The sequence below is a fragment of the Balaenoptera acutorostrata genome, chromosome 19, assembly GCF_949987535.1.
Source record: "Balaenoptera acutorostrata chromosome 19, mBalAcu1.1, whole genome shotgun sequence".
Lineage (NCBI taxonomy): Eukaryota > Metazoa > Chordata > Mammalia > Artiodactyla > Balaenopteridae > Balaenoptera > Balaenoptera acutorostrata.
The window spans coordinates 60,336,379-60,349,080 of record NC_080082.1 but is presented as its reverse complement, the minus strand read 5'-3'; positions in this window follow the sequence as shown (position 1 = coordinate 60,349,080).

Sequence of the window (12,702 nt, the reverse complement as noted above, 5' to 3'; positions counted from 1 at the left end):
TCTAGGGCTCCTGTCCTTTCTGGGACCGGGAAGCTGGGTTGGAACATCCTGGCTCTGCATTCAGATACATGTTTCATTCACTGCCTGGGTGACCTTTGGCAACTTAATTGATTTATCTGAGCCTTTCTAAATTTCACATTGGCCAGGACCACTGTGATTATAGGACACAAAATGCAACCCAGGGGCTTCCCTGGTGGCGCAGTGGTTAAGAATCCGCCTGCCAACGCAGGGGACACGGGTTAGAGCCCTGATCCGGGAAGATCCCACATGCTGCAGAGCAACTAAGCAGGTGCGCCACAACTACTGAGCCCGCGCGCCTAGAGCCTGTACTCTGCAACAAGAGAAGCCACTGCAATGAGAAGCCCGCGCACCGCAACACAGAGTAGCCCCACTTGCCGCAACTAGAGAAAGCCCACGCACAGCAACGAAGACCCAACGCAGCCAAAAATTAATTAATTAATTAATATTTTAAAAGGTAATCCAAACTACTGTAAGCCACAAGCAGAATGGAAAGACATCCAGGCAAGTCTGAGAGTACAGAAGGACTTCAGGCATGGTTGGATCCAGGTGTTCGAGTGATTCTGCTTTGTCCTTTATTGACTTCATTCTCAGGCAGGTCTTTGTGGTGGTAATAAATGGCCATTTGGAACTGCAGGCTTATAAAGCTGCGTCTGCCATCATGCCTTCAGCTGCAGAAAACAGAAAGAGCTGAAATGGTAGAGATTTCTTTTGCTCATCTAACAAACATTTTAAAGATACAAAGTCACAGGGTTAGTTCAGCTGCTCAGTGTCAGGCATGCGTTGGCGTCTGTGAGAATTGTTTTGCTTTCCCCTCATGGGTACAAACTGTCTGCAACGGTACCACATGTTGTGTTCTCAGACGGTGACATCTAAAGCAGAAAATGTGGACAGGGGCCTCCCCTTATGTGTTCGCTTTTTTTTCTCCCCAGAAGAGTTCTCCTTCTCATTTGCCAGAGTGGGTTCTATGGCCAGCCTGGGTTGCAAAGCAGTCTGGAAAGTGAGCATCTGTCATTTCTAGTCTATATCGTGGGATGTAGCCCTTGCCAGCAAGGAAGCCCAGAAAGGGGAATGATTGTTGGGTAGGAAATTAACAGGACCTGCTGCAGTTGCAAAAAACTTGGAAACAAAATTAGGATAGTCTCTCTCTCTTTCTCTCTTTCTCTCTCCCTGCTTCCATATCATTCAGGAAAAGGATTCTGATTGGTCCTGCTTGGCCTTGGATCATCACCTCAAGCTAAGCATGTGTCCAGTTGGCAAGCTTGCTCTTGAGCCTTCCCCCTGCCATGGCTGATTCTTCCTCCGCTGCCCATCTCACCTGGATTGGCTCAGACCCCCTCAGGAACTCATCCCTTCTTGCCTAGCTGTGAATTCATCTCCTGAAGTCATAACGGTTTGCTAGTAGAGAACATGGGGGGGTCCCTTGATTGACAGCCCCAACAAAATCACATGGCAGCGCATGCCGCAACTACTGAGCCCACACACGCTGGAGCCCATGCGCCACAACTAGAAAGAAGCCCGCGCGCCGCAAGGAAGACCCTGTGCACCACAGTGAAAGATCCCTCATGCCACAACTAAGACCCAACGCAGCCAAATAAATAAATAATTTTTTAAAAAGAATCACATGGCAGTAGTCAGGGGACCATCCTTCAAAGTAGTGAATGTCCACTACATGACTAGTTGACATTAATTCACACCCACTTGCCCATACACACCATTTCAAAAAATTCTACCATGAAAAAATAGTACAGCCACTGTATTCATTTGCTAGGGCTGCCATAACAAATTACCGCAAAGTGGCTGGCTGAAAACGACAAAAATGTATTCTCTAATAGTTCTAGAGACCAGAAGTCTGAAGTCAAGGTGTCAGCAGGGTTGGTTCCTGCTGAGGCTCTAGGTGAGAATTCGTACCATGCCCCTCACCTAGCTCCTGGTAGCTGCCTGAAATCCTTGGCGTTCCTTGGCTGGTAGATGCGTCACTCCAATCTCTGCTTCTGTCTTCACATCGCCTTGTCCCCTGTGTCTCTGTATCTCAAATCTCCCTCTCCCTTTCCCTCTATTTTAAAGCACATAGAACACTGATTTTTTTTTTTTTTTGCACTCTAATAGGAGTACATGTACTCTCTTTTCTTGAGGAATGAGCACTTTTCAAAACTGTAATAAATGTCAAGGTTAGAAAGGTACAATACTATTTGTAAAGTTCAGCTTAAAGGCAAACAAGGCAGCCTATTAGCATCCACAAGGATTGCAAGTTGATTTTAACCTAATAAATATCTTGAAAATACCCTTAGGAAGACAGTCTATCATGCCAAACTTATCCTTTAAATTAATGTCATACTCTACTGGGCATGCTGCTCGTTTATTCTTTTTGCCAACTTTGATGATGCCACTACGTTCAGCAAGTTTATCTGGTACACAAGTGAGCTTTGTTTTTTGTTGTCGCTTTTGTTTTTTGTTTTTTCTGGCCACACCACGCGGCTTGCAAGATCTTAGTTCTCCCACCAGGGATCGAACCTGTGCCCCCTGCAGTGGAAATGCGGAGTCCTAACCACTGGACCACCAGGGAAGTCCCTACAAGTGAGCTCTGAATTTGAGCCTAGACTCAAATTCTCCTCCCCATGTATTAGCTCTGTGACTTTGGGCAAAGTATATAACCTCTCTATGCCCCAATTTCTTTAACTGTAGGGTAGAGAAATGATAATGCCTACTTCACAAGAATGTTATGCAGATTAAATGAAATAATACAAGTGAGACACTTAGCGTGGTATTTGGTATATAGTAACTGACTCAAATGTTAGCTAATAATATGGATAATAATGGTGACTATACTAATAATTATTATATATTATTAGAATACATTTGTGCATTAGGAATCTTCATAATCACTTTAATATTGACTGACCTAAAATATAAGTATCAGCTGTTCCAGAAGAGAGAAAGATGTTTCAGGGTAAGGAAATGTAAGCAGGACAATTTTTTTAAATCACTGATTTGCTTTGAATAGGCATAAGTTGGTTACAATCAACCCTACATGGGGTTTGTGGGGGGTTTTGTTTTTTGTTTTTCTGCCTTTCTCTTATAAAGATACCTGTCATTGGATTTAGGGACCACTCTAAATCCAGGATGATCTCATCTGGAAATCCTTAACTCAATTACATCTGCAAAGACCCCTTTTCCAAATAAGATCCCATTTGCAGGTTCTGGGGAGTTACGACAATGACATATCTTTTGAGAGTCACCATTAAACCTCCTGTAATCACCTTGAAAAACAGTTTATCAGTTTTTCATAAGTTAAACATAAACTTACCATGTGACTCAGCAATCACACTCTGAAGTAATATTTACCCATGAGAAATAAAAACATATGTCCACACAAATATTCACAGCAACCTTATTCACAATAACCCCAATCTGGAAAACTGAAAACAATGGAAATGTTCATCAACAGGAATGGGTAAACAAATTTTATGTCCATAGGATGGGATACTACTCAGCAATCAAAAGAACTACCGACTGATATGTGTGACATCACAGATACATCTCAGAAACAGTGTGTCTTGTGAAAGAAGCCAGACAGAAAAGAGTACAAACTGTATGATTCCATTTCTATGAAATTGTAAGAAGGGAATACTAATCTCTAAGGACAGAAGTCAGATTAGGGTTGCCTGGAGCCAAGGAGTGGGGATGGGGGATTGATTATACACAGGTAGGGAGGAACCTTTTGGGATGATGGAACCGTTCTATATCTTGATTGCGGAGGTGGCCGTACACTGTATATACTTGTCAAAACTCATAGAAGAGTACACTTAAAATTGGTGCATTGTTTTAAATTATGCAAAATACACATAACGGGGGCTTCCCTGGTGGCACAGTGGCTAAGAATCCGCCTGCCAAGGCAGGGGACACAGGTTCAAGCCCTGGTCCAGGAAGATCCCACATGCCGCGGAGCAACCAAGCCCGTGCACCACAACTACTGAGCCTGCGCTCTAGAGCCTGCGAGCCACAACTGCTGAGCCCCCGAGCCACAACTACTGAAGCCTGCGGGCCTAGAGCCCGTGCTCCACAACAAGAGAAGCCACCGCAGTGAGAGGCCACACCCCAGAACAAAGGGCAGCTCCCGCTCGAAGGAACTAGAGAAAGCCTGTGTGCAGCAACGAAGACCCAACACAGCCAAAAAAAAAATACACATAACATAAAATTTACTATCTTAATCCTTTTGAAAGTTCAGTGCAGTAGTGTTAAGTACATTCACATTGTTGTGCAACCAATCTCCAGAACTCTTTTCATCTTGCAGAAACAGAAACTTTCAGTAAAAGTTTTACTTTTACTGATCACTCAGTAAACAACTCCTCAACCCCCACCCACCTCAGCCCCTGGCAACCGCCATTCTAGGTACCGCACGTAAGTGGAATCATACAGTGTTTTCCTACAATTGTAACAAATGTACCACACTAATGCAGGATGTTAATAATAAAGGGAATTAGGAGAGGGCATATTAGGGTGCAGAGAATTAGGGTACAGAGTTCCCCTTAGGGTATACGGGAACTTTCTGTACTTTTCGCTCAGTTTTTTTCTGTAAACCTAAAACTGCTTTTTTAAAAAGCCTATTAATTTCTTTTTAAACGATAACAGATGCCAATCAGGCAAAAACCACAGGTGTCCGTTATAGGGGTCCATAGTTGCAGTAGGTGTCCACTCTAACGATAGTATGCACGTCTGGGGATGATTATGGAGATTGGAAAGGATAATAAAGGCGAATGCCCTTTGCGTATTGAAGTATTTGAGACCAAGGTCATTCCTTATTCCTGGGCACACAGTTTCTTTCTTCCTGCGTCCTCTAGACCTCTCTTAGGACGGCTAGGGCAGAAACGATGTAGCCAATCAAGAGTGGCTCGCCAGTGACGTCACCAGTCACCAAGGCCTCCAAGGTCTCAGCCACCGTGGCGCCCTCTGGCGGGGAAAAGGGAGGCTGTATCTGAGAGAGAACCAATCTGGTCAGCTGACTTTGGCCGAGTTCCAGCGCCCGGTGCAACACCCCTCACGCCCCCTGGCAACTCAAGTCACTTTCCATCTCCAGAAACCCTACCAGGAGAGAGAAATGCTGAGAGGAAGGAAAGATCAAGAGTCCCTGGCATCCAATCAGATACAGGAATTAACTCAACAGACATCCAATCAGATTAGCGATCCAACCAAATAGCGCAGGTATCCCTTTAGACGGAGGAGAGTTGCCATGACAACACGAGTCTCTATAGAGTTTGCAGAGTCCCTAAGCTCAAACGTTTGAGCGCCATCTGGCGCTCGGCAACTCTTGGCCACTTACTCCAGCAAGCGCCCGCTAGTTGAAGGCAGCCAATAAGGCGGGGCAAAGCCTCCGTGACGTCACTAGTTGCGGAGCCGGTGCCTGGAGAGCGTGAGCTCGAAGGCGAGTTCGTGTGAGCTCCTGCGAGCCCGCTGGCGGGTCGCGCACACTTTCTCCAGTACAGCGGTTGGTGCGCATGCGCTCGTGTTTCTTTTTCCTTTTTCCTTTTTTTTTTTTTTTTTTAAGCGTAAGGAAGCAATAAAAGGCGGGAAAGGGCATGAGGCGAGGCGTGAGGCGAGAGGCACAAGGCAGACAGCTAGGCTGATTGACTGACAGATGGACCGAGAGGGGCCCCCCTTGGTCCCAGAAAAGGCCTGAGAGATGGTGTGGACCCATAAAATCTTGTTGCGGGACAGAGCCCCAGAGATGCCGGAGACTGACTAGAAGAAAGAACTCCAAAGGGACAGGGACCTTCCCCCATATGCACACCTACAGGAACAGAACACGATTCAGACACGATAGAAAATCGCAGTGATGGAGAAGCGGGGAAGCGACAGAGGAAGATAAATGACGCGACCAGGGGAAGGGCCCAGAGGCGAGAGAGAGAGTGACGGTGATTGGGAACGATAGCGGGCGGTTGTTATAGAGATGGAGGGGACAGAAGTAAGTCCATGGTCACAGAGGGCCTGAAGGCATGGGGGACCGAGGCGAGGGGAGTGAGGACGGCGGCAGAGAGAGAGGTGGGATCGGCCATGATGAAGAAGATCATCGGAGGCAAAGGAAGAGTAGCAGAGAGAGAGGAGAGTGAGTCAGGGTGAGGTAGAAGTTGCAGAAGTGATGGACACGGAGAAGAGGTCAACAGAGACGGAGGGGACTGAGACACTAAGACTCCAAGAGTCCTGGACAGAAAGCAAGGGGTCTAAGAAAGAAGGGAGAGAGACCAAGGGGACCGTAATACAAAAAGAGAGAACAGTGTCATGGGGAGGAAGAGGACGGTGACAGAAGGGACAAAGACCAAAGGGACAGTGGCAGATATAGAGGTGACGATCACAAAGAGAGAGAAGACAGACTCAGGGGTGATCAAGATATAGAGGATAGTGACAGAGAAAGAGAAGACAGAGATAAGAGATGGAAATAATGTGTGGGAAAGTGACAAAAATAGAGGGAAAGGTGTGAAAGTTGAAGGCAAGAAGGACAGGGGCAAAGAGAACAACTTCAGGCAGAGGCGGCGGAGATAAAGGAAGGTAACGATGTTAGAGAAAACAATATATATTAGATAAGGAGTGGACCAATCTACAGAGGGGTCAGAGAGAATGGAAAGTGGCAGAGAAAGAGATGAACAGAAGTAGAGGGGGCCGAGACAGAGCTGTAGGAGGGTCAAAGGCAGAGAGGGGACCATGACAGAAATAGAGGACCAGAGAACACAGAAGCAGAGTGGGGGACCGAGATGGAGGATTCAGAGTGGGAGGAGACCCAGACACAGACAGATTGAGAGGGAACGGAAACAGAATGCACAGACTCCGAGTAGAGAGCAAAGTGGGGACAGCACCGGAGTGGAGTAACAGAGCACATTCAGTGACACAGTGACAAGTGAAGAAATCGAGACGGAGAGGATGGTGACAGAAGGGAGTGATGAAGATGATGAAGACAGATTGTAGAAACATAACAGGCATAGAGACCAGGAAGGGGAGTGGGGCAGAGATAGAGGGACTGATGACCAACATAGAGGTTGGCTTGGCAGACATCCTGGAGATAAAGCCAGGGAGCAGGGTTGTGGGCAGTCAGAAATGTTGGAATTATATCTTACAGAGGAGGATAGAGACAGAAGGAGAACATGGCCAAGGCACAACAAAAAAAGATAGGGACGCAAAGACAGAGACCAAGTCATAGAGATGAACAGCGAGACGAGCAAAGAAAAGACATGAGAGGGTCAGAGTTACCTGAGGCTCAGTGAAAGGTAAGGTCGACAGATGAAACAAAGATGGGTGGGGAAGTGAACAAAGTTCTCGAGAGAGTAAAAGGCACAGACCCACCCATGGATACCAACTGAGACCCACTACCCAGGCTAATACCTGATCCTGGGAAGTCCTGCAAACCAGGGAAGCTCAAGCTTTCTTCTTTATGCCACTTTGGTAAGTTGTGACCTTGATTTGGGATTGTGTTTTGAAAGGTCTCCACACAGATTCTAGATTTGTGACCGTGTTTCTAAATCCCCCAGTCATCTCGCTTTGGCCCACTTTAGCCACAGCACAAAAGAGGCTGCAAAATCGCTTTTTTTCATGCATTCATTCAACAAATATTGAGTACCCACTGTGTGCCAGACACTATTCTGGGTGCTGAGGAAACAGCAGTGGACAAAACGAAGTACATGCACCCATAGAGATTTCAACGCAGTCGGTGGGCAAATAAATACATAACGTCAAGTAGTGTTAAGTGCTAAGAAGAAAAATTAAGCAAAGCTAAGAGGACAGTGTAATTGAAGTTGTTAATAATAGCAGGCTAGGTTATTCAGATCAATCCTCCCACTGGAACATTAAAATTGCTGGATGGAAAAAAATTTTTTTAAGTCTTAAAAGCATTGTAGGTCTCACAAGATTCCTCAGGCCATAACTGAAGAGAAATCAAGAACCCAGAGAAATAATCAGAGTACTTCTGCCCTGAGGGAATTTGAACTTTTACTTAGATGAAGGGAATAAAAACAGCTCAGGTCCCACCCAAGGTAGGGAATCCACATTAAACTGGGAAAGCAATGGCTACACCTTCAGGGTAAAGGAAGCTGGAAGTACATGGACCCTCAGTTGTGAATTTGCAGTCCATTACCTGGATGGTTCAAAAGATCTCAGGCTGTGAATTTAGTTTGGTTTCAGACTGGGAGTGTTTCTAGGCTCTTGACAATAGCACACACAAAAAGTTTTCTCCGGTGAAAAGAACCTTCATTAAAGGCCCAAATCATTCCTGTAAACATATTTTCAAGGAAAGGGAGTAGCACACAGTCAGATATAACCAGGTGGACAAAGTGCCAGGAGAAAGAACCAGCAGAAATAAGAGACACTAGAAATAAACCCATCAAAATACTTGTGTTATTGGAATTATCAGACAAACATAAAAACAATATGCTTTGTTTAGATAAAATAAAAGGTTGCCATTTTTTTCATAAACCAAGAAACCAGAAACTTTACCTAGATGTTTTAAAAATAACAAAACTAGTAGAAACTTCAAACTAAGGGAATAGATTTAAAATTAAAATCAACAGTTGAATAGAGAAATAGTGAATTGGAACACAGGTCAAAGAAATCATTCACAATGAACCTTGAAGAGACAGGGTAGAAAACATACAAAAGAAGTCAAGAGACATGGGGAATAGAGTGAGAGGGTCTTATCTATATTTATTCTGAGTCCCCAAAAGAGAGGAGAATGAGAATGTGGCAAAAGGAATATTTAGGGAAATAATGGTGGATTTTTCAAGTTTTCCAAAATTAAAAATGAGAAACTGTAACCCAAAGATTCAAGAAGCCCAATAAATCACAAGCAAGATAAATATAAAGAAATCCACACCTAGAAACATTATTGTATATTTGAAGAATACCAAAAGGCAAAGAGATCTCAGTAGTAGCTAGAGAAAACAGATGTCCTTCAAAAGATCAATAGTTAGGTAACAACTGACTTCATAACAATAACAATGGAAGCCAGAATAAGATCAATGTGCTGGTAGAAAATAACCGCCAATTTTATACCCAGTGAAAAATAAATCTCAAGAATGAGATCAGGGAATTCCCTGGTGGTCCAGTGGTTAGGACTCCACGCTTCTCCTGCAGGGGGCCTGGGTTCAATCCCTGGTCAGGGAACTAAGATCCTGTAAGTTGGGCCGCTAGGCCAAAAAAAAAAAAAAAACCGTATATTAAAACAACTTTATACTAATACATTTGAAAATATAGATGAAATGGACAAATCCCTAGAAAACTATAACCTGCCAAAAGTGACATGAGAAGAAATATAGCATTTGATTAATCTTAATACCATTTAAACAAATCAAAACAGTAACTTTAAAAAGATAAACCACAGGGCTTCCCTGGTGGCGCAGTGGTTGAGAATCTGCCTGCCAATGCAGGGGACACGGGTTCGAGCCCTGGTCTGGGAAGATCCCACATGCTGTGGACCAACTAGGCCCGTGAGCCACAATTACTGAGCCTGCGCGTCTGGAGCCTGTGCTCTGCAACAAGAGAGGCCGCGATAGTGAGAGGCCCGCGCACCGTGATGAAGAGTGGCCCCCACTTGCCACAACTAGAGAAAGCCCTCGCATAGAAATGAAGACCCAACACAGCCAAAAATAAATAAATAAATAAAATAAAATAAAATAAAATAAAATAAAAAGATAAACCACAAAGAAAATTCTGAATCCAGACATTGTCACTGGCAAGTTCTGCTCAACATTTAAGGAAGAAATGATTCCAGTATCATGCAAACTCTTCCAGAGACTAGGAGAGTAATCGCTCTCCAGATCATCTTATGAGGCAAGCCTAACTTTGATACCAAAACCTGACAAGGAGAGTATGAGAAAAGAAAATTATAGGCCAATATTCAGTTTTAAAATGCTAAATAATAGAATGAATGTATGGGAATCCATGTTCTGGATTTTCCCATAATGGCTCCTTTGCAGCATTAAATATTTTCCAAAATAATTTTGGAGAGCCCATACTTTGCTGGCCCTTGAACGTGGACTTGGTCTGCCTCTTGAGTTATCCAGTATTGGTTCCAGGCAGAAGGGAGAGCTGGGAAAAAGAGCATGTTTGACATGTTTGAGGGACAGAAAGAAAGTCAGAATAGCCAGAGGGAGCATAGTGAATGAGAGGGAGGGGGGCTCAAAATAGAGGCAGAGAGGCAGGGGCCAAATCTTATAGGGCCTGGTGGCCATAGTGAGATGTTTCCTTTTTATTCTAAGAGGAAAGGAAAGCCATGAGCTAACTAGGCCAGAATTCAAAACCTTCTATATACATTTGTATACCTCTCTGATTCTTTAGTTGTCCCAAGTGTCGGAAGAAAGAAGAAAGAGAGAAATAATCCAGGAAGGAGATTCAAGAGACGTTGCATTTTCTCCCACCCTCCCTCTGGTGGATCCCAAAAGAGGGGCTGAGAGATTTCCTTCAAAGACGAGTGAAGTTATCCCAAAGAGCTTTTTGTACCTTCTACAGAGAGCTCCCACCTTTAATTCCTTGAACCAGTCATTTGTCTGTGGCCCAAAGCTCCTCTGCAGGAATGGAGGGAGGGATCCAAGATCCCCTGAAGACATTCTCTCTTCTCTCCTTCCCTTTGGTGCCTCCCTGATGATCTGTTTGGAACTGAGCAGGACTTCATAACCTGGGGCCAGACTTCAGGGGGTCACAAGTTTCCCTGAAATTGTATATGAAGGTTTGTCTGCGTGTGTTTGTCTCCAGGCAAAGTGTTTTTAGCTCATCAGATTCTCAAAAGACTATTTCACTTGCAAAGGACAAAACTCCAATTCAGACTGGCTGAAAAAAAAAAAAAAAAAAAAGGAAGAGGAATTGTTATTGCCTCATATAAATGAAAAGTTGTGGCAACCCCAAAACTTCAAGCACAGATCCAGACACTCGCATGATGTCATCTGGATGCCTCTGATAAGCCCTGATTTCCTCTGATTGGCTTCATCTTCACACGGGCTCTCCCTTCCTCATGGAAATGACCTTGTGATTATATTAGACCACCTGGATAATCCCGGCTACTCTCCCTATCCTAAAGTCAGCAGATTAGCAAACTTAATTCCTTCAGCTGCCTTCATCCCCCTTTACCATCTAACCTGACGTACTGACAGTTTCTGGGGATTAGGGCATCTTTGGGGAGCCATCATTCTACCTACTGCAGGAGGGATAAATGCTGAGGAGGGACCACAAAGCAGTCACTACTGTCTGACTGCTGGGTTAGAAGCAAGGTTAGGGTAAGGAGGGGCTGGGAAATGGAAGGAAAGGGAGTTAACATTTAACTGAACACACACTACCTGTCAGATGCTGTTCTTGGAACTTTATATACATTATTATTTACTTCTTATGACAACCCTATTAAGTTCTTAACCCTATTAAGAAACGAATATCCTCATTTTACAAATGAGAAAACAGAAGTTCAGAGTGATTGGGTGACTTGTGTCACACAGTTAGCTGCTGGTGGCAGAAGTGGGATTAGAAGTCAGGCCTGTCTGCCTCTAAAAGACATTTAAAATAGAACCTTAGGTTTGTATTCATAGTGTGCATGTATATATGTTCATATATATTTCTTCCCTTTTAGAAAATTATTTTTCAAATGTACGAGTAATGTATGGATAGTGTCCTTGCTTTTTAAAAACAGTATAACAGATCAAGCTAAAGTCTCCTTTGATCGCCTCTCTGCAATCTCGGTTTCTTTCCTGGAAGTAATCCTTGTTATCCGTTTATAGTGGGTCCTTCTAGATCTTTGTCTATACATGGGTGCATATATCTAGTAATATAGTGTATGCATAGTATTGTATAGTAAATGAGTAGTATTGTTTTTAGCAAGCATGTGAGTGTATTTTAACATAAATGGGATCATGCTGTACATATTGTTCTGCAACTTGCTTTTTTAATGCAACAATATGTCTTGGAAATCTATCCAGATTTATTTAAATAGCTCTGTACCATTTCTTTTAAGAGCTGCAGTGGTGTTCCAAAAAAACTCGTGTTTCTTTATCCGTTCTCCTGTTGCTGGACATTTGGGTTATTTTTGGTTTCTTTGATCTTAGAATGTTGCTGTGAACATCTTTATATAGGTTTCCTCAGGTACATGTATGTTGCCTTAGGATCAGTAAGAAGAGGCAGAATCATCAGGTCACATGGGTATATTCATTTTCATTTTAATCAACCCTTCCTGTAACTTTCAACAATCGCTATATAATGAGTACCAAAACTCAGCAACTCCAAATAATAATCCTGTGCTGGGGGACTTCCCTGGTGGTCCAGTGGGTAAATCTCCATGCTCCCAATGCAAGGGGCCCGGGTTTGATCCCTGGTCAGGGAACTAGATCCCACGTGCATGCCGCAACTAAGAAGCCCACATGCCGCAACTAAAAGATCCCACAACTAAGACCCGGCAGAGCCAAAATAAATAAATAAATATTAAAAAAAAATAACAGTAATCCTATGTCGGATGATCTAGCCTGGCTTATCTAGGGCTGCTCTGCGGTGGACTGCAGGTCCAGCTGGCTCAGGTCTGCTCTGGGTGTCTCATTCTGGGGTCCAGGCAAAGGAGGGTCAGCTACAACAGCAAGCATCTCGTGGCCAGAGCAGAGACACAGAGGACTAACGGCAACACGCTAGGCCAGTTAAGTCCTAGACTCAGAACTGACACACCACTGTTTCCAC